This window comes from Schistocerca americana, chromosome 7 (assembly GCF_021461395.2).
Source record: "Schistocerca americana isolate TAMUIC-IGC-003095 chromosome 7, iqSchAmer2.1, whole genome shotgun sequence".
Lineage (NCBI taxonomy): Eukaryota > Metazoa > Arthropoda > Insecta > Orthoptera > Acrididae > Schistocerca > Schistocerca americana.
Genome location: NC_060125.1, coordinates 222,989,014 through 223,009,836, shown reverse-complemented (window position 1 = coordinate 223,009,836; position 20,823 = coordinate 222,989,014).

The window sequence follows — 20,823 nt, the reverse complement described above, 5'->3', positions numbered from 1 at the left end:
CAGTGTTATTCATATTGCATGTTTAGCCTATTATTAGCTGTCAAAATTGTTATATGTCATTTGTATTAAACTGTATCACATAATTTGTATTAAATTCTGGTGTAAGAACGAAACTTATTCTACAGTGTTTCAGTAATGTTAAATATTGCTTTCGGTTAGTCTGATGTCAGTGAAGCAAGAGATTTACTGTGCTATAAGCATTTAGAAGAACGGTGTGAAGACGTTGAATTTGACGAGCGTCCTCAACGCCTCAGAATATCGACCGTCAGTGAAGCAAGAGATTTACTGTGCTATAAGCATTTAGAAGAACGGTGTGAAGACGTTGAATTTGACGAGCGTCCTCAACGCCTCAGAATATCGACCGTCAGTGAAGCAAGAGATTTACTGTGCTATAAGCATTTAGAAGAACGGTGTGAAGACGTTGAATTTGACGAGCGTCCTCAACGCCTCAGAATATCGACCGTTCAAAAAGTGCAATAAATGATTATCACCGATAGCCGAATCACAATCAGAAAAATTGCTAATGATTTTGGCATATTAGTTGGCTAATGTCATGAAATTGTTTCGGACATTTTGGGTATGAAAAGAATGATAGCAAAATTAGTTCCAAAATTGTTGAATTTGAACAACAATATCGGAAAATGCGAGATGCTCAAAAGTCGCTATACGAAATCAGCAACGATGCACAAACGTGTAAAAAGAGGAATGAAACATGGGGTTGGTGATATGACGTCGACAGCAAGGCCCAGTCGTCCCAGTGGAAGCAATCCGGATCTCTACGCCGAGAAAATCTCGGCAAGTGCGTTCAGGTGTGAAGATTATACTCACTGTGTGCTTCGATTTTAACGACATAGGGCACCACAAATACGTGCCACAAGGTTGAACGATCAATGAAGAATACTGGTCACGAATTCAGTGCCATTTGCATGTAACAACCCGAAGAAAAGATCCGGATTTGTGGCGGAACAATTAATAGCTTTTGCCCCATGATAATACATTTGCTCACACTTCGTTTGTCATTCGTGAATTTTTTGCCAGAAACAATATTGTAACGATTCCCTAGACTTTTCTCTGTTGGCAAAAACAAAGAAAAGGGTCGTCGTTCTGAAAACATAAAAGAGGTTACAAACGCTTCGCTAGAAAGCTAAAAGCAATCTCGAAGATCGAGTGCCAGAAGTGTTTCGGGGAGTTTCTTTTTTTAACATTTCGAACTGTCATCAGCTCTCTTACTGGCAGACTGTAAACCTACTCACCTTCTCTCTCTCTCTCTCTCTCTCTCTCTCTCTCTCTCTCTCTCTCTCCTCTCCCCCCCCCCCCCCTCTCTCTCTCTCCCCCCTTTTCTTCTTACATGTTTTAAATATTTAAATAATTCATGAGCACGTCTTATTATCGCAATGTTTTCAATTGTACTCCTGTTATGTACTTCTATTAGACGATTTAAATAGTTCCATATTAATGATTTTAAACCTTAAATTGATTTATTCAGTTGGGTTCAACAAGTCCTTGGTAGGTTTCTGGACATATGTGGCACGAGAAGTCTATGCACAGGACACGCACCAGATGTGCTCCGCCAAGTACAGAACAGATGATTTGGTGGTCAAGCCATTAACGCAAGTTCATTAGCATCCTCCGTAAACCACAGTAGCATGATTCTGGAATTGTGAAGCAGACAGTTATCCTGCTGGAAACTACTACCGTCATCGTGCAAGACATCAAGCAAGAAGAATTACGAGTGGTCAGCAATAACATTCTCGTACTCCACACTCGTCACGACGCCTTCGATTACTAACAAAGGTGCAGCGAAGGTCCAGTGGGGTGGAACTCATACCACAATACTGCCCCCTCATGTTCTCATCCGTGGTGTTGTACATATTTACAGCAGTCGTTGGACTGAATGACAGTGTATGTGGATACGACCATCGACCTGGTGTAACAAGAAACCTGACTCAGCCGACAAGTGGAAACCTTTCCATTGAACCATTGCCCAAAGTCGATGACTCAGTGCCCACGCAACCGTAATTGACGTAGCGGGTCATCTGCTGCGAAGCACCATGTTTTAACAGTGTACACTGAACGGCGTGCTCCGAAACACTTTACGTCAGTGATTTTCCCCAATTGCAGTCTCTAGCGTCGCAAGTGCGATTCCCATTCGTCTGTGCTCCGCTTACGTACGAATACCGCATTATGTACTCGAAACCAGAACCAAATGGCATTCAGTCTTGCTGTGGGCAAGTTGGCAGAGTTGTTGCGGTACTCATTTAAAATTTCAATAAAACAAAAGTTTGAAAAAGGTACGCTGGAGTGCTGTCTCTGTTTTACCTCCGTAGGTATAAAACAGTTTTGGACGTCTTTATCAGTCAAGGTTTCAGCCCGCTCCAACCCTGCATTCCGGTTTCTATTTGTTTCGCACTAAATGCCAGCGAGTCATGCGTAATTGGATCATCTACCATAGTTATGCAAATATCAGTAAAACTGTTGTATCATCCTGATACGTCATGCAGGTGTGTTGCTATTGGCACTTTTCCCTTACTGATCGACAAATTATCGCTGTTGTTGTTTGTAAACATACCTACTGCTATGTTCGACAGAAGAATTGTAATTAAGTATATGAATAAAATTGTATTACAACCAGTTGGACAACGCTAAGTGAATCACGTCCGTCGGGTACGCAACGGTGGCATAACCCATGTGCCAAAGTACAAACAGCTAGGGGGCTGATTGCCTCATAGGTGCGAGTGAAGACGCCATGAAGTACCTGATTCAGCATCTAGACGATAGTGATGGACAGACACAACGCTCTTCTGTAACGAGGCTACTTGTTGTAACTCCACCTAGGGATGACACAAGAATGAATTTCAGGCTGCAGAATTCGAATAAAGGGACGATGTAAAGCCCTGAAGTTAAGCATCAGCGCTGACAGGCTCAGAAAACGGGAGCAAATTCTCTCACTCGTACTGGTGGAAGCATGTTATCGAGTGCTATAAATCCTTCGCCTTCCTTCCACTCACTCTTAGAGGCAGGTCATTCCATCTGCATCACGGATAGCGATGGAGGGGTCCGAAGGTCGTGGTCTCGCGGTCGCGTTCTCGATTTCCGAGCACGGGGTCCCGGGTTCGATTCCCGGCGGGGTCAGGGATTTTCACCTGCCTCGAGATGACTGGGTGTTTATATTGTCCTCATAATTTCATCATCATTCACGAAAGTGTCGATTTTGGACTGAGCAAAAGTTGGGAATTTGTACGGGTGCTGATAACCGCGCAGTTGAGCGCCCCACAAACCAAACATCATCATTATCATCATCGATGGAGGGTCAAACCTACTCGTTCCAGGATGCCCTGGTGAATACACCAAAGTATCTACAGCCGCCACCATCATGGAATCCACTGCTACGAGACCTCAGCCGCCTAGCTATGGAAGGAACTTTGACTTTATGAACTGCGTTCTTGCCGGTCACAACAATGACTGACGGAAGATGATGACAGGCCCGATCTTCCGATAAGAAAGGATACATCTTCCTATATGCAAGCTGCTTAACTTGTGAGCAGGGCGCCTGTGCCTCCACTCCTGTGCAGTACAAATACTGCCTTACCGGCTGTATACTGGCACCGCCTCTCGTACTTCCTTTCGTGTCACTGTTGGGTCTTCCGCCTACACACCATCTCGACTCCCGACAATAGGAGCAAGAAAATTTCTGGGGCCGAGACTAAGTGCAACTTCACTGCCCGAAAGCGCTGAGGTTCCGACAGACGTCCACAACCGCGCCGGACTGTAGTGAAGCGGCGGCCGCCGGATCCTCCGACGGTTTCGTGGTGCCGACGGCAGACAACGCCAGAGACTATGCATGCAGATTCGAAGCTGAACGCTGGCGCGTTACTCTGCGCCTTCATGCAATTCAGGCTCAGCACAGCCTCTGCCAGGCAGCGACAGGAGGAAGATACAGTGCATGTAAATCTCTTGCTAATAAATGATTGTTCACTGAATGCTATCTTATTAGCACATCGGCGCCCCACTGGACTCCACAACTGCACCTCCGCTCGTCTGTCCTACACTCACACAGGAGGTCGCGGGATCCTACAAATTTAGCGTCAGCATGCGGTCTTCTGATGCTCTGGTGCCTACAGTCACCATTAGAGCTAAATGCGGGTAGAGCGCCGGACTCAAAAGGACTGCAGCATTTCAGATGAAAGTAAAGCGAACAGTGGGGACGCATTAGAGACATCTGTGTAATAGCTGAGTGAACATCCATCGTTCAGGAAGAAGAGTCGCGACCAGTGATCGGGTCTGCTTCATCGCGTTAAGCACAGAAGGCCTACCAACGAGGGAAGTTGTTCAGCGTGCGAGTCAAAGTGATGTGGTGAGAGATGAAACCGGTTCCAATTGACAGGCAATGCTGAGGACTTGCAACGAACAGGCAGTTTACGGTCGACAGGTGCACGGCACGATCGATATACATGAATCTGGGGTCAGATCCGTGGCTGAGTGCTTCAGAAGTGAACCTGGCGTTCGAAAACGTAGTACACCGCTACACCATAGACTCTGCCAAGATGAGCGAGAAATCATGCAGACTGGATACCCCAGGATCGGTTTCGGGTGTCGTTTATGGAGGAAACTCGGATGTGTTGTACCCTGATAATCACAGACAACATGTTTGAATACAATTTGCTAACATCGCAGACCTCTAACATTGTGTCCTGCATGTACAACAAGGCTGTGATAGGGTGATGATCTTGGCAGAAATAACATGGGGCCGCCATACACATTTTGTTGTTGCTGAGGGTAGTATCTCCACCCCACGGTACAGCGACAAGATTGTAGAGCCAATGGCGGGATCCTCTCCCTACAATTTTGGTGACGATTTCATCTCGATGGTCGATAAGTCACGTGTTCATAGTGCTATTCTCCTTAACACTTTCATTCAGCAAGAATGGAGTGGGTTGTCCGATCCCCAGACATGAACCCAATACATCATGCGTGGGATCGACTGAAACGAGCTAATTTGTGGACTTGGGCAACGAACACGTACTCAGCTTGATTTACGGAGAATTCACATTCAATAATGGGACAATTTGGACTAATGCTGGCTTGATTGTATCATAGATGATATGCCACGACGGGTTCCAGCCTGCATCCAATCATGGAGACGTTCTAACGTATTGGCGTTGCTGAGAAGTGCTGTGAAAAACCCACGCAAGGGAAACAGTCGACTTTGTCTTTACACAAATGTTTGTTTTAATTGATTTGGTGATATGGGCACACTACAAATGAATATGTGCGCATTCCATGGAGGTAACTTTTGTTTTCTGTCGTTAATTTCGAAATAAAGGGATGATGCAAAACGTATATTGTTATGTGTAGAGATGCGGCCCCTCCCGCCGGAGGTTCGAGTCCTCCCTCGGGCATGGGTGTGAGTGTTGTCAGGAGCGTAAAGTTAGTTTAAGCAGTGTGTAAGTCTAGGGACCGATGACCTCAGCAGTTTGGTCCCTTAATAATTCACACACATTTGAACATTATGTGTAGGCCTACTTTTTGATTATTCACGTCTAAACGTAATAATGAACTTTCTTTACCCGAATCCGTAATTTGTGCAGACGCATTACACACTATTCGCACTAAATGTGTTTGTTAAAAATCGAACCTAAAATTTTCCAGTAGATATAGAGATATGTTATACAATAGTTACATGTCTGACAAAGGTATCGTTTTATTAACACATCTATGTATAATATTGAATTTTTGCTCCGTGTGCTTCCCTTGCGAACAGAACTGATAGTTCGTAACCGCGAAAGTGAGTGTCGAGGAATGTGCTAATAGATTCGACAATTACGATTACTGTACTCAGTAAATATTCTGTTTCAAACCTGATGCTTTCACGTATATGTCCTCGCTTTTGAACTGCCATGTTCGCTGCTACAAAGTGTTGTTGGACCTGTAAATACGAATTTAAGCCTATGCGACTCACTCTGTTAGTAAGGAAAACATAAATTTACTGTATCTCTTATACTTTTCTTTAGTAGACAGTACGCGAAAATGGCTTGTAGGGCCGAAATTGGCCAATCCTGCGATATTTAATAAATTAAATATCTGTTAATTAAGTAACAGCCTAGATGGAACCATTACAGTGTCCATGAACAAATAAACGGCTGTGGTGCCCTACATGAAAAAATAATTGTTACATTAATGATGTCTATGGTTTAACAATAAGAACTTAATGTCAAATGAAACAATTTTCAGCAGTCTGATTCCCAAAATGTTATTTTTTTGGGCTAACAGTTTCGGCGATTAGCTACGCCTTCTTCAGGCCCCCTGACCAACGTGTAGGAAGATTCCGACCTCGGCTCCGGTTAAAATAGGAGCCTGTATTTAAAGACTAGTGTCTGTAGATTTCTGCTTGATACTGCGATCACTTCAACCATCATCTGCCGATTGTTAAACATTGGAATGTTTAACAGTCGGCGGATGATGGTTGAACTGAGCACTTTATGAGGCAGAAGTATACAGATATCAGTCTTTGAATAGTTGCCCATGTTTTGACCACAACCGAGGTTGGATCCTTCCTACACGTCGGCTAGGGGACCTAAAGGTGGCGTAGTTAATCGCCGAAACTGGTATCCCAATAAAATAATTTGGGAATTAGACGGCTGAAAGAAGTTTCATTTGACAATTCTGTACTAAATGGCCGAGTCCCGCAACCATCTCTGAAAAGGACAATTAAGAACTTAAATTCAAAATAATATTGAATATTAAGTATATAAAAAGACTATTATTAGATTTTGTAATTGATAAAATACGTCATAAGCGTCACATTTAGCTTCGAGGCACCTATTAAAATAAAAATTCCCTGCTAGTTTCTATTCAAGAGACAAATATAATAGTACATTTTAATTATGTGGAGGGATTGCCTTAATTCAATAAACTAACGGAATGGCGAAGATCTTTAGCTCTAAGAGTGGTTCGTGTTGGTTGTCGAAACTATCTAACAAAAGTGAATAATCAATTCAGGTTACCAACTCAAGTCTCTGCGGCCATCAGTACATATTCACCACGAGCGCTTCCATGTCTATCACGTCGTTTAACGACAATAGGTGTATCAGTATACTCATCCATCTCCTCTTTCAAGTATCTGTCCTACCACACGTCTCCTTCATACACATCAGTTATGTATTTTTAGTCGAACAGTGACGAGCTACGAGAGAGTCACTTGAAGGCAACGTGGAAACTGTCACGTAGAAACGGGAAGTGATCATTCTGGGCAAACAACACAATGAGGGTTGCGAGAACTGGACGAGCAACCAGCCTATCAAAGACGGATCGGAGGTACCACAGGAGCATTAAGGAGCCAAGAGGTCTACTGGTGGGATGAGTGGGAGAAAGTGGGAGCGGTATGGAGTGAGGAGGGGAAAGGAGACGGGTGGTCGTCGGAACGAGGGGAGAGGGGAGAGGAAGAGAAGAGCTCGCGTGGACCATTCGCTCCGGAATTGTCTCGCCTCAAATTGCTCTGTTATTCCCGCAGCGTTCCGCTTCTCAGTGGCTGTGCTGTAATACGTTATGGCCTCCGTGGGAATAACGGCAATAAGGTCAGAAAAGCCACTTGAAATTCCCATGAGTTAAGCATAACGTAATATCTTCCGGCTCGGTTCACAAATAACGCTGTCGAAGTTTATATATTGTTTTGTGCGGTACTACTTACCTCAGACAATTTTGAATACGCGCTAGGCTGTCGCTTTAATAAAAAAAAGTGAAAGATTCTCCATCCCTTAAAAGGAGATAAGTCTTCCGTAATGTACGTAAGATGCGGTAAGCATGCCATATTTAAATTGGAACCGATCTGATCCTCTCTATAATCGAAGTAAACTGAACGAACGAAATGAAAAATGCTACCATTAACCCCGGGAATAGTCTAATGCAGTATCAATATTTTGATTCATTGTAGTACGAAGACGTCATTCTTACATTTATCTTATCTGAGTCTAATATAACTCCATCGGAATAATATAGCAGAAATGTAATGCAATGTATGTAAGGGAAAAATGAGATGGTAATTTTTAATGAAAAATGGTATAAGGAATAACGATGAAAACAAATTTTTGTTGACAATCTGCAATTACTTTCCATAAAGATGTACAGGAAACTTAAGATTTAATATCACTAAAGAAGTTAAAGGGATCTTAATTAAAATGAAAATTTTCGATCTATCTTCTGTATCTATTCTGCATTCTCACACGAGCTGCACATTAAGTAGTGCCTGTGTGAATAATTCGTGTCAAAATCAGTCTAGTTTATTTAAATATACATCAAGAAAATTTAGAATATTGTCTCCTTGAGTATACAAATATAATCAGTGGCGAAAGAGAAGAAAGTACAGTTAAAAAGGCCGGTCGCCTTCCCCTAGAACTGCAGACGACATAAAATCGCTATTAGAAGAATGGAAAAAACCTACTACCTCGAGTGAAAAGTAAAACTTCGAAGTGGTAACCTTTATTGGACGTCAGTCATAATTCCGGCTACGCGACGTGTGAAAGTACAGTAGGAGGTGTTGAATACGAATTTAGACAATTGTAGAAAAAAAGTTTTTTATTTCCTTATAATATTGATTTTGATTTCGAGGAAAACCGTTTCTTTCCCTTTGCACAAAATGATATAGATATTTCAGACACTAACGCAGTGCATGATTCATCAGACAGTCACTTGACCAATTACTCGAAGAACCTCAAATAAGAACAACTGTTTCAAAAACTCGAGGAAAGGATTGAAAATGGTTGGCTTCTCTGTGTCGCATTGCTGAGTTGTTGACATTTTCATCAACTGGAAAGTAGGTTGGGAGGAAAGTTTATTACCCTGTTGAACTCTGTGTCTCTGTGAATGGATCATAAACCCAGTCAGATAAGTACGAAGAAGGGGAAAGAAAAGGGGTGGAAACCAACTGTACTTCGTTGAAGAATCACACAGGAGAGCAAGGAAAATCTAAATGAAGGTGGCGTTACGGTCATTTGAACCCCTTTCCTTCAGAAAAACAAGTCCAATTCTCAACTATCACATCTTACGTGTTCCACAATGTGATGTCCAACTGTTGGAGGCATTCGTTCCACGTTAAGGGCATGAGTGCAGTAAACCGTTAAAACGAGGTAGGTGCTATTTCTACTTAAATTAAACAACTGATACATGTGAAGGTTCTGTTCCGTCTCGTCACCTAACCAATCTGAACATTCGCCAAATGGTTCTGGCAAGTCCTGCGCACGCCGCCGGAGAAGTACGAGGGCTATCCCGAAAGTAGATTACGTTTTCGCCTGGTGGGGCAATGGGGTGGGGGGTGGAGGGGCTAGCGCAGCCATATTGTTACTGATCGTTTGGTTGTTCATTCAGCATCCAAGACCCGCTTCGACTGCCCCGCTATCTGTGCGAGGTCTTCCCTGTCACCCGATCAGCCGAGCGGTTCTAGGGGCTTCAGTCTGGAAACGCGCGACCACTACGGTCGCAGGTTCGAATCCTGCCTCGGGCATGGATTTATGTGATGTCCTTAGGTTAGTTAGGTTTAAGTAGTTCTAAGTTCTACGGTACTCATGACCTCAGATGTCAAGTGCCATAGTGCTCAGAGCAATTTTTGAACCATTTTGAACCACACCGGCGGCCTCGAGTAGAGCGTGCCACATGTGTCAAGTTGCGCATATCAACAAAATTTGCCGCCGGCGTCTTATTTTGGGTCGGTGTCGGCTCAGTTCAGTTTGTGTGCAATGGAGTTCAAGCGTATTATATTTCTGGGTCACTAGGAACTCGTTTGGCTCTCTGTTACGGGCGTCCTAAACATCGCTGTCGGCAAGTTTGAAGGTGACTATGTTCTTCAAGTGTACAAAAGTTTTCTATTCATTACTGACTAATACTCATGAGGCCCATGCTAAATACGTGGCCATATGAATGGCTGTGTTTGTTTGTTTGTTTGTTTGTTTGTGTGTGTGTGTGTGTGTTGTGGTTTTCTTACCTTAAGCCCGTCTGTGTTAATTAGTAGCCGTCCTTATGACTTTTGGAAAATGGGTATGAAACATAATGCATGTTATCAGGCTTTTTCATCAGGAAAGTCAATGGATCCATACAATTGAGATTTGTAGGCCTCTTTTAATTGCAGAATTGACAACTGGCTAATGTGAGAACTTGATTTGTCAGATCTCTGTAATGGTCATTATTCTGTATTTCCTTTGAATGGACGTGTTTTGTGGTCACTGTAATTTGTCTACTGTACTGAAAATTTTTACTGGGGTTTCGCGTGTTGATTTTGAATTGTCAGATTTTATCTGATTAATAAGGAAGTTGCTTAAATGTTGTTGCACATTTCGAAAGCAGCGCCACCACTCCTAAAAACCACCACATTACGAAAGTAATTTATGAGGATGAAAAACTAATATCAGTTGCAATATTATTCACTAAAGATCACAAAAGACTATTTTATGCGTTGTCATAGGCACAAACCACAGTTGATTGATATGAGTTGCTGATCATTAAAATAAATAACGAAATTTTACTTCTTGTGCGTATGCAATGTGGCTGGAAGACTAAGTGATAAAATTTGTTGGTGATTTCGGGATGGATGTACAGCGAGCGTAGTTTTGTGCACGGAGCTACCACCTACCGCAGCAACAATGGCACTAACCTGGCTCATCATTAAGTTTTCATGACAAATGCGGGCACGGCATTCACTGCTGGTTTCAACTCTGAGCCAGAGTTCATCATTGGTAGTGTACAGTACAGCAAGTGGTGATATGCTAGTTTCTTGGCAACCTATAACGAAATTTTTCCATTTGGTTTGAAATCTGGAGAATCTTCTGGCCAGGACAACAGTCGAGCACAATGGAATCATGCTGTCTTCCGATTCCTAGTGGACAGAAAAAAAAAAAAATCACGGAGTCGTCAAAGACAAGGCGCAGCTGTCCGTCTTAACGCGTCAGAAATGTATCATCTGTTGTCTAAATAACCGGCTGATCTACTATAGACCGATTAAAATAACCTGACAGTTGTCGCTTGCCACTGCAGCGTTGCTACATCGGCTGTCGCTAGGTTAAAGGCAGCACGCAGACACGGCGTGTCACTCCACACGTGCTGAAGTGCTGTTCCGTGTAACGCGGTGCAATGTTGGAAGCGGCTGCGGTCACGTGTGACGGGAATGCCAGATAGTCCGTCCACAGTTGATTTTAAGTGACAAATGGCTGAACTGCGGCAGATGGCGCGTTTTGTAACCTTGAATTTATACTCAGTTGTAACCTGACCACAGCCTCGTGATATGGAATGTATCCGAGGAAACGGCAGTTAACAACGTGCGGTAGAGCTGTTAATCACACTCCCTTTGTTCACGGAGATTAAAGCTGACCTATACGAGCGAACTCAATACAGAAAAAATTCGGGTTTCAAAACTAAAAGCTAACTGTAATTTCTCATTTTTATTGGCTACCTCGAACTATCCATACACTGGCTACATAAAGTGACGCGATATCAATCGATAAGAAGTTCTGCTTGACATTTGGCTACAGGTTACAGAGGACACAGACAGGTTCTAAACAAAAAAAGAATGATAGGAAGAAAAGAAAAGAGCAAATAGAAAAACATACTATAACGAACATAACGCACAAAGGATAAAAAATAATTCATAGTAAGAGTCATTAATCGAATAGAAATAGAACTAAACTCAATCTTTATCACCTGTGGAAATTCGAACCCACAACCTTCTGCATGTAAGCTCTTACCTTCTCACTATGCTACAGAACCACATACCGTCACAGCTTTATTTTTACTCGTATTTCTCTACAGATGCACTCACAAAAATGATTTCTAGTCTTAAGAAAGTCCGGCCTCATGCAACGTATTATGAAACTTATCTGTTGTAGGTCTATGTCTGTGATGCTAATAATTGAATATGTGGCACCGAAGCGCGGCTTAGACGTGCACATTTCGTTATTATAATTGTATTATGTTGTTATGGTGTGGTTATCATGTCTGATGAAATACGAAATAAACGAGCCAGATCCAGTATTCGCGATACCAATATTCTGGATCCAAACACATCAAGAAAGAAAGCCAGACGTAGAACTGGTAGTGGAATGACCATTTTTTTACGGCAGTTCGGCAACGGTGAACAGTTTATGTTAAAATCTTGTGTTGTGAAACATGTTCATTTTATGCTGTAACTCAGGCCCAAGATATGAAGCGGATAATGTGCTTATTTTTATCCACTTGACGATTTGTGCGTGAAGTACAGCGTAAAATGAACATGCTCTACAACGCTAGATTTTTAAGACCTGAAGATGACAGAAATGTCTGCTGAAACCGGTTGCCTTAAATGAAGGAATATTTTATGTGATCTTGGCTGTTGAACGGTTTTTTTTTTATGACTGGTAAGTAATTTTAATCAGAGTATACAGGTGATCGTGTAGTGTACTCTATGGCACCGCAAACCACCTCACTGACGTCTGGGTCCTTATCATGATGACGAATGGAATCTGACAATTGTTGTTCTCCTCGGAGGCTCCATATACAGACGCGTCCATCCTGATGTCGCTCATGGAGCCGTGACACGTCTGAAGAGAGGATGTAACGTCCCTCGTGTCTCCACTGTTGCCGTCGGTCACACCACTGTCGGCGAGCTTTCCTGTATTGCTACTAGGACCGTTGATAAAATATCGATATATCGACATTTTTCGAAAAGGTATCAGTATATGCGGGCCACATATCGACGTACCGAAATCGATATCGCTGTATAGAATGCCGATCTTTTTATTTCATATTATATTTTTTCTCAAATTTCGATGAATATTTGACGTTGTTCAATTGAAGTTGTAGTAGGACATAATATTACTTTCAGTGTGTGAAGGAGTCTACTACTTTTTGAGCTTTCATCACATCCAGTCTTTCTCTTTGATTGTATGAAGCAAGTCTAGGTGGCACAAAAAAGACGCCCGATTGCACAAGTGGGGGAGGGGGGGGAGTGAATGGGACAAGATATCCGATGTGAAGAAATAGCGCACCAGTTGCGTTAAAAACAATATTTAACGCGACTACTGTCCTATTTCTTCACATCGGCATTCTTCAAAACAGTTGCTGAAATTGATGAACAAAAATCTAAATGACAAGGCTGGTCTCTGGAGTGTGCGGACACGTGTCAGGGGAAATGCTGACGTAATCGGCGATCGGCGCTACCAGCAGAAACTGCAACGTTTAACTTCAACACGCAATTTTGACACAACTACTGGGTCACAGGCTTCTGCAGGAACGAGAAACCTGAAGTGTTCCAGACAAGTCCGATATGTGACGAAACCGAACGTCTGACCCATCGGGCATCTTTTATTGTGCCACTTACATGCAGTTACCATTGTTAGCAAAGTGGTTATCGTCAAGAGTCAGCGGCAGGCGTTTTCCTTTCAATTCTTGCTCTGAGGGGGATAAGCAGCCTGATGCTTGTTGATGTACTGCCGGCCGAAGTGGCCGTGCGGCTAAAGGCGCTGCAGTCTGGAACCGCAAGACCGCTACGGTCGCAGGTTCGAATCCTGCCTCGGGCATGGATGTTTGTGATGTCCTTAGGTTAGTTAGGTTTAACTAGTTCTAAGTTCTAGGGGACTAATGACCTCAGAAGTTGAGTCCCATAGTGCTCAGAGCCATTTGAACCATTTTTTTGTTGTTGATATACTGAATATCTGATAATACATCAGTTCTATAAATGCCGATGGTGGTAAGTTCTTAACTATCGTATATCGGACTCTCGATATCTTTAAAAGTATCAACAGTCCTACAGTGACAACCTGTATTGCTTCAGGACGTAGTCACATTACAACCCATTTCCTACTCATGGTTCGTAACGCGTGTGTACATCCTGCATGACCGAGCATGTCTTCTAAGTCTAGGAGATCAGTGGCAGCCAGCTGGGTTGGCCGAGCGGTTCTAGGCGCTACAGTCTGGAACCGCGCGACCGCTACGGTCGCAGGTTCGAATCCTGCCTCGGGCATGGATGTGTGTGATGTTGTTAGGTTAGTTAGGTTTAAGTAGTTCTAAGTTCTAGTGGACTGATGACCTCAGAAGGTAAGTCCCATAGTGCTCAGAGCCATTTAAACCATTTTAGATCAGTGGCGTCAGGGCGCTGATATCCTCCATGACCTTTTTGAACGCATTCCATATTCGCATGATTTCCATGGGACTCCGGCCATCGCGACCAGCGATATTGTGGAACAGTTAGCCACAGTCTCGGTATGCTAGGATCCCAACACTGTCTAATTCCAACTCCTGCTGCTCTACTTTTTTCGATCTTCACGAGGTGTAACACGATATTATCATAAGTAACCGTTATTCAAAAGCTATTTCGGAATGTAAACACCGGTGCGTAAGTTTTTCTTATATTCAGAATGTAGAAGCCGTAATTCCTACCTATTTTACGTGGTTACGCTGAAATGCCAAACATTTTCATATGAAGTCTGTAGAACATTTGACGTTTAAGATTTAAAAGAATTACAGACAATGCCTGCCCTTGGGGGCTGATTTAAATCAACAGACAAGGTTGAAAATTTGTACCGCGGTGGGATTCGAACCCGGGTCTCTTGCTTACTACGCAGATGCTCTGTCCAGTAACCTATCTTTTTTCTATAATCAGAATGACTTGGTACTATCATGAGCCTTCAATAGACCATAGTCTAATCATCATGTAATATAAGCAGCAAATGGGAGAACAATTAATTATGATAACAGAATAACAAAACAACGGAAAAAGAAAAAAAAAAGAGAAAAAGAAAGAAACAGAGAACATAGCCGACAAACCACCACCAAGCTCACATGATATGTATCAACAATTATTTTTATATAGGTTTTTGTAATTTTTTAGTTTTTTGTTATTTTGTGTTTTATTTATTTTTATAGTTTGTAATAGAATCTACAAGTAAAGGGAAAACGAAACCAGATCACATTAGGAATAGCAAAATAAGAAAAAGCCCAATGTGGTTGCAAGGATTGTCGACGCTCATGTATATCTATACTTCATCTATACACATTTTACAGTAGAACTGGAGCGATGCTGAGTCAATATACAAAAAAAACCAACGGGGAAACCATGAGAGGACAAGCCGAGCAAATCAGATGGGAACATACATAAGAAAGAAAAACACGTATCAGAAAAATTAAATTAACCAACACCTTGCCGACGGAAAACAAGATTCAACATGTTGGCGAAGAGGTCTCGATATCGAGGCATTCACAAGCATGTCCAATAGGCAGTGATCATGTACTGCATAGAGTTCATGTGATCTTCCCCCTCGCCTTCTACAACATAATGAACGAAGTGTCCCAGTAACCACATAACGGTATGGGTTTTCGACCGTGGAAAGAAAGAAGAATCTGAGCGCGATATATCTGTAGTGTATGCAGATCGAGTAAGAAAGCCCAGTTGTGTCCTGACCTAAGACCAGTTTGCCATATGACCCACACAAATAAAGTGATGTCGTATCGTACCTAGAGACCTACAATGACCACATAAATCCGTGTCACTAAGCCCAAAGCCCAATATGGAAAAGTCGCTCGTTTGTTGGAATCAAGTTCGTTACTACACTATACCACGAGGACGCTACGCGCATTGGCAAAATTTGAAGAGTGATATTGAACCAGACTGTAGTCCGGCTTGTATGTGGGGATTCTCTTTCATCAGAGTTCGGGCAAGGGACTGCTTCCCATCGAGTCTTTAGGAATTTCATGGTCTCTAGGTCTCCATAAGATGTTAGCCCCTAAAGAGCTCACCGCAAGATAGAAGTCACGAATGTGTTTTTAACGTATAATTTATGCGACCGACATCAACATAGGGTTCAAGAGAAATAAATGAGGTGTTTTTTTTTTTTTTTTTTTTTGGTGGGGTTTAAGGGCGCTCAACTACTGAGGTCATTAGCGCCCAGTCACTGTTGTTAGAGCACATGGAATCTTGTAAAACTCAAGGGGAGGGGGGGACACCAGAAAGACCTAACAATGATGTAGATAAAATAAGTAAAAAGGTTAGATGTCTTTGGACAAGCCAGTCAAAGTTATAAAACGCAGAACACGAGCAGCTGCTCGAGGGTCATCAGCTAAAATATCCGGTAAAGTAGATGGCAGGGACAGGACAACACGAGATTGACTAAAGCGGGGACACGACAATAAAACATGGCGCACTGTTAATGCCTGACCACAAGGGCACTGCGGGGCTGGGTCACCGGAGAGCAGGTAGCGGTGGCTAAACCAGCAATGCCCAATCCGCAACCTGGACAGAAGGACCTCTTCTCGCCGAGATGGTCGGGAGGAGGTTGTCCAAGCAGTTGGGAGCGGTTTTACTGCCCGGAGCTTGTTTCCTTGGAGGGATGACCAAGCATCCCACCACAACGACACAAGCCTCTTACGAACATCCCCACGAACGTCAGATGACGGGACACAATGGGAGGTATTTTTTTTTTTTTGGGTAGGGTTTAAGGGCGCTCAACTGCTGAGGTCATTAGCGCCCAGTCACTGGTGTTAGAGCACATGGAATCTACTAAAACTCAAGGGGATGGGGGGACATCAGAAGGACCTGACAAAGATGCAGATAAAATAAGTAAAAAGGTTAAATGTCTTTGGACAAGCCAGTTAAAGTTATAAAACGCAGAATACGAGCAGCTGCTCGAGCGTCATCAGCTAAAACATCCGGTAAAGTAGATGGCAGGGACAGGATAACACGAAATTGACTAAAACGGGGACACGACAATAAAACATGGCGCACTGTTAATGCCTGACCACAAGGGCACTGCGGGGCTGGGTCACCGGAGAGCAGGTAGCGGTGGCAATGCCCAATCCGCAACCTGGTCAGAAGGACCTCCTCGCGCCGAGATGGTCGGGAGGATGTTGTCCAAACAGTTGGGAGTGGTTCTACTGCCCGGAGCTTGTTTCCTTGGAGGGATGACCAAGCATCCCACCACAACGACACAAGCCTCTTACATACATCCCCACGAACGTCAGATGACGGGACACAATGGGAGGCTGGCCAAGGCAGGAGGACTGCAGCCTTGGCTGCAGCATCCGCAGCCTCATTCCCAGGCACTCCTACATGTCCGGGAACCTACAGAAAGCTGACAGAACCACCATTATCAGCGAAAGTATGGAGGGACTGCTGTATCCGTTGAATCAAGGGATGGACCGGATTGGAAGCTCCAAGGCTCTGAAGAGCACTGAGTGAGTCAGAGCAGAGTACATACGATGAATGGCGGTGGCGGCGGGCATACTGAACGGCCTGATGGAGAGCAAAAAGCTCGGCTGTAAAGCTGGAACATTGGTCGAGGAGCCGGTATTTAAAGGTGGCGGCCCCGACGACAAAGGCACAGCCGACACCGTCGTCAGTTTTGGAGCCATTGGTGTAAATAACGGTGTGACCGGCAAGTCGAGCATGAAGTTCGACAAACCATGAGCAATACACTGCAGCCGGAGTACCCTCCTTCAGGAGTGAGCTGAGGTCGAGATAAATAGGAACCGGAGCCTGGAGCCAAGGTGGTGTCGGGCTCTCACCCTCTCTGAAGGTGGTAGGGAGGGCAAAATCCAATTGTCGAAGCAGGCGACGGAAGCGGACTCCGGGGGGCAGCAGGGCAGACACATACAACCCGTACTGACGGTCGAGAGAATCGGCGAAGAAGGACTCGTAAGCGGGGTGGTCGGGCATAGACAACAACCGGCAGGCATACCGACACAGCAGTACGTCGCGCCGGTAGGTCAATGATAACTCGGCAGCTTCAGCATAAAGACTCTCGACAGGACTAGTGTAGAAGGCTCCGGTCGCAAGACGTATCCCCCGATGGTGGATGGAGTTGAGCCGGCGTAAGAGGGATGGCCGAGCGTACGAGTAGACGAAGCTCCCATAATCCAGCTTCGATCGGACTATGGACCGATACAAGCGAAGCAGGACAGTGCGATCCGCTCCCCAAGATGAACCGCTAAGAACTCTGAGGGCATTAAGGGAACGTGTACAACGGGCTGCCAAATAAGAGACATGTGGAGACCAACACAGTTTCCTGTCCAACGTGAGCCCTAGAAACTTAGTTGTGTCCACGAATGGGAGAACAACGGGACCGAGATGTAAGGATGGTGGAAGGAACGCTTTATATCGCCAAAAGTTGATACAAGCCGTCTTCTCTTCAGAGAACCGGAAGCCATTTGCCACGCTCCAAGAGTAGAGGCTGTCTAGACAACGCTGAAGGCAGCGCTCCAGGAGGCATGTTCTCTGGGCACTGCAGTAGATCGCGAAGTCATCGACAAAGAGAGAGCCTGAGACATTAGGTGGAATGCAATCCATAATTGGATCGATCGCGATGGCAAAAAGGGCTACACTCAAGACGGAGCCCTGAGGCACTCCGTTCTCCTGGAGGAAGACGTCGGACAATACGGAACCCACACGTACCCTAAACTTTCGTTCCGTTAAAAAGGAATCAATAAAAAGGGGCAGGCGACCGCGTAGGCCCCACCTGTGCATAGTGCGGAGGATACCTCCTCTCCAACAGGTATCATAAGCCTTCTCCAAGTCGAAGAACACGGCTACCGTTTGGCGCCTTCGCAAAAAGTTGTTCATGATGAATGTCGACAAGGTCACAAGGTGGTCAACAGCGGAGCGGCGGCGACGAAAGCCGCATTGGACATTAGTAAGTAGTCGTCGAGATTCAAGAATCCAGACTAACCGAGCATTAACCATGCGCTCCATCACCTTACAGACACAGCTTGTAAGAGAAATGGGGCGGTAACTAGAAGGAAGGTGTCTATCCTTCCCGGGTTTGGGTATAGGAACAACAACGGCGTCACGCCAACGCATGGGGACTTGACCTTCGGTCCAGACGCGATTGTAGGTACGAAGAAGGAAGCTCTTGCCCGCCGGAGAAAGTTGTGCCAGCATCTGAACGTGAATGGCATCTGGCCCCGGAGCAGAGGACCGGGACAGTGCAAGCGCACGTTCGAGTTCCCGCATAGTAAAGGGGGCATTATAAGTTTCCAGATTCAGCGAGTGGAAGGAAGGTCGCCGAGCCTCTTCTGCCTCTTTCCTGGGAAGGAAGGCAGGATGGTAATGGGCGGAGCTTGAAACCTCCGCGAAAAAGCGGCCAAAGGCGTTGGAGACAGCCACAGGATCAACAAGGACCTCATTACCTGACGTCAGGCCAGGTACTGAGGAGTGGGCCTTAATGCCCGACAGCCGGCGCAGGCTACCCCAAACGACGGAAGAGGGAGTAAAACTGTTAAAGGAGCTGGTGAAAGAGGCCCAACAAGCTTTTTTGCTGTCTTTGATGACTACGGCTTTGCGCTCGGAGTCGTTTGTAATCAATACAATTCGCCAACGTAGGATGGCGGCGAAAGGTGCGTAAAGCACGTCGTCGAGCACGGATAGCGTCCCTACGAGCCTCGTTCCACCAGGGGACGGAAACGAGACGTGAAGAAGAAGTAGTACGAGGAATGGAACGTTCGGCAGCATTGATGATAACAGCCGTGAGGTATTCGACCTGACTGTCACAACTGGGAAAATCGTGGTCCGGAAAGGTCGCCAGGGAGGAGTAAAGTCCCCAGTCAGCTTTCAGTATGTTCCAGCTCGAAGGACGTGGGGATGGGGTGTGGTGCAGGAGACGAACGACACAGGGGAAGTGGTCGCTCGAATAGGTGTCAGAAAGGACATACCACTCGAACCGATGGGCAAGAGTGGTAGAGCAGATCGAGAGATCCAAGTGGGAGTAGGTATGAGTAGAGTCCGAGAGGAAAGTCGGGGCGCCGGTATTGAGGCAGACAAGATTGAGATGGTTGAAGACATCCGCCAAGAGTGAGACTCTTGGACAGGATGCAGGAGAGCCCCAAAGGGGATGATGGGCTTTGAAGTCGCCAAACAATAAGAACAGCGGGGGAAGCTGAACGATCAGGTGCATCATGTCAGTCCGACTAACAGCAGATGACGGTGGAGTGTAGATGGTACAAACTGAAAAAGTAAAAGCAGAAAGAGTAATGCGGACAGCTATTGCTTGGAGTGGGGTGGTCAATGGGATGGGATGGTAATAAACATCGTCCCGAACGAGCAACATGACCCCACCATGAGCTGGGATACCGTCCACAGGGGTGAGGTCATACCACTCCGAGGTATAGTGGGTAAAGGCAATACGGTCAGTCGGGCGCAACTTGGTTTCCTGGAGACCAAGGATGAGCGGACAGTGCAGGCGGAGGAGCAGTTGTAATTCCTCCCGATTAGATCGAATACCTCTTATGTTCCAACGAAACAACGCCATCGCTAGTCAAAAGGTTGAGGGAACGAGACGAGGGAAGAGCTGGTCACCTCGACGGCCGCGGAGGGCCAGGTTGCAAGGGAACAACGCTACAACCGACGGGAGGCGGATCCTGTTCCATCGACTCGTCGCCAGCCGCGGCCGCTGTCCCTGGTTGTGTAGGAGGGGCCGCATCATTTGCCAACGAAAGGCCGGCAGAGCGCCTGGCAGCAGAGCGTCCCGGCGAAACTGAGGACGGCCGGGAGCAGCGACTCACGGATGGAGCATCAGACGAAACGCGCCGGGGTGGAGAGGGGGATAGAGACTTCTTCTTGGAGGCCTTCTTGGAATGCCGGGGAGGCACAGGGATGGTGGGCTGGACCCGAAGAAGGTCCTCACGCGCGGGGTCCGTTTTGGAACGCCGGACCTCGGAAGCTGGGGTCCGGAACGTTGCCCCGATGGACGCCTGAGAAGAGGATCGCTTCTCAGGTGGCGTGGGGGGAGGAGGAGGAGGAGGAAGGGTGGCCCCTGGGGCAGAGGTGGTGGGGGCCACAGGGGAGGAGGATTTGGAAGGGAGGGATTTGGGAGGCGGAGG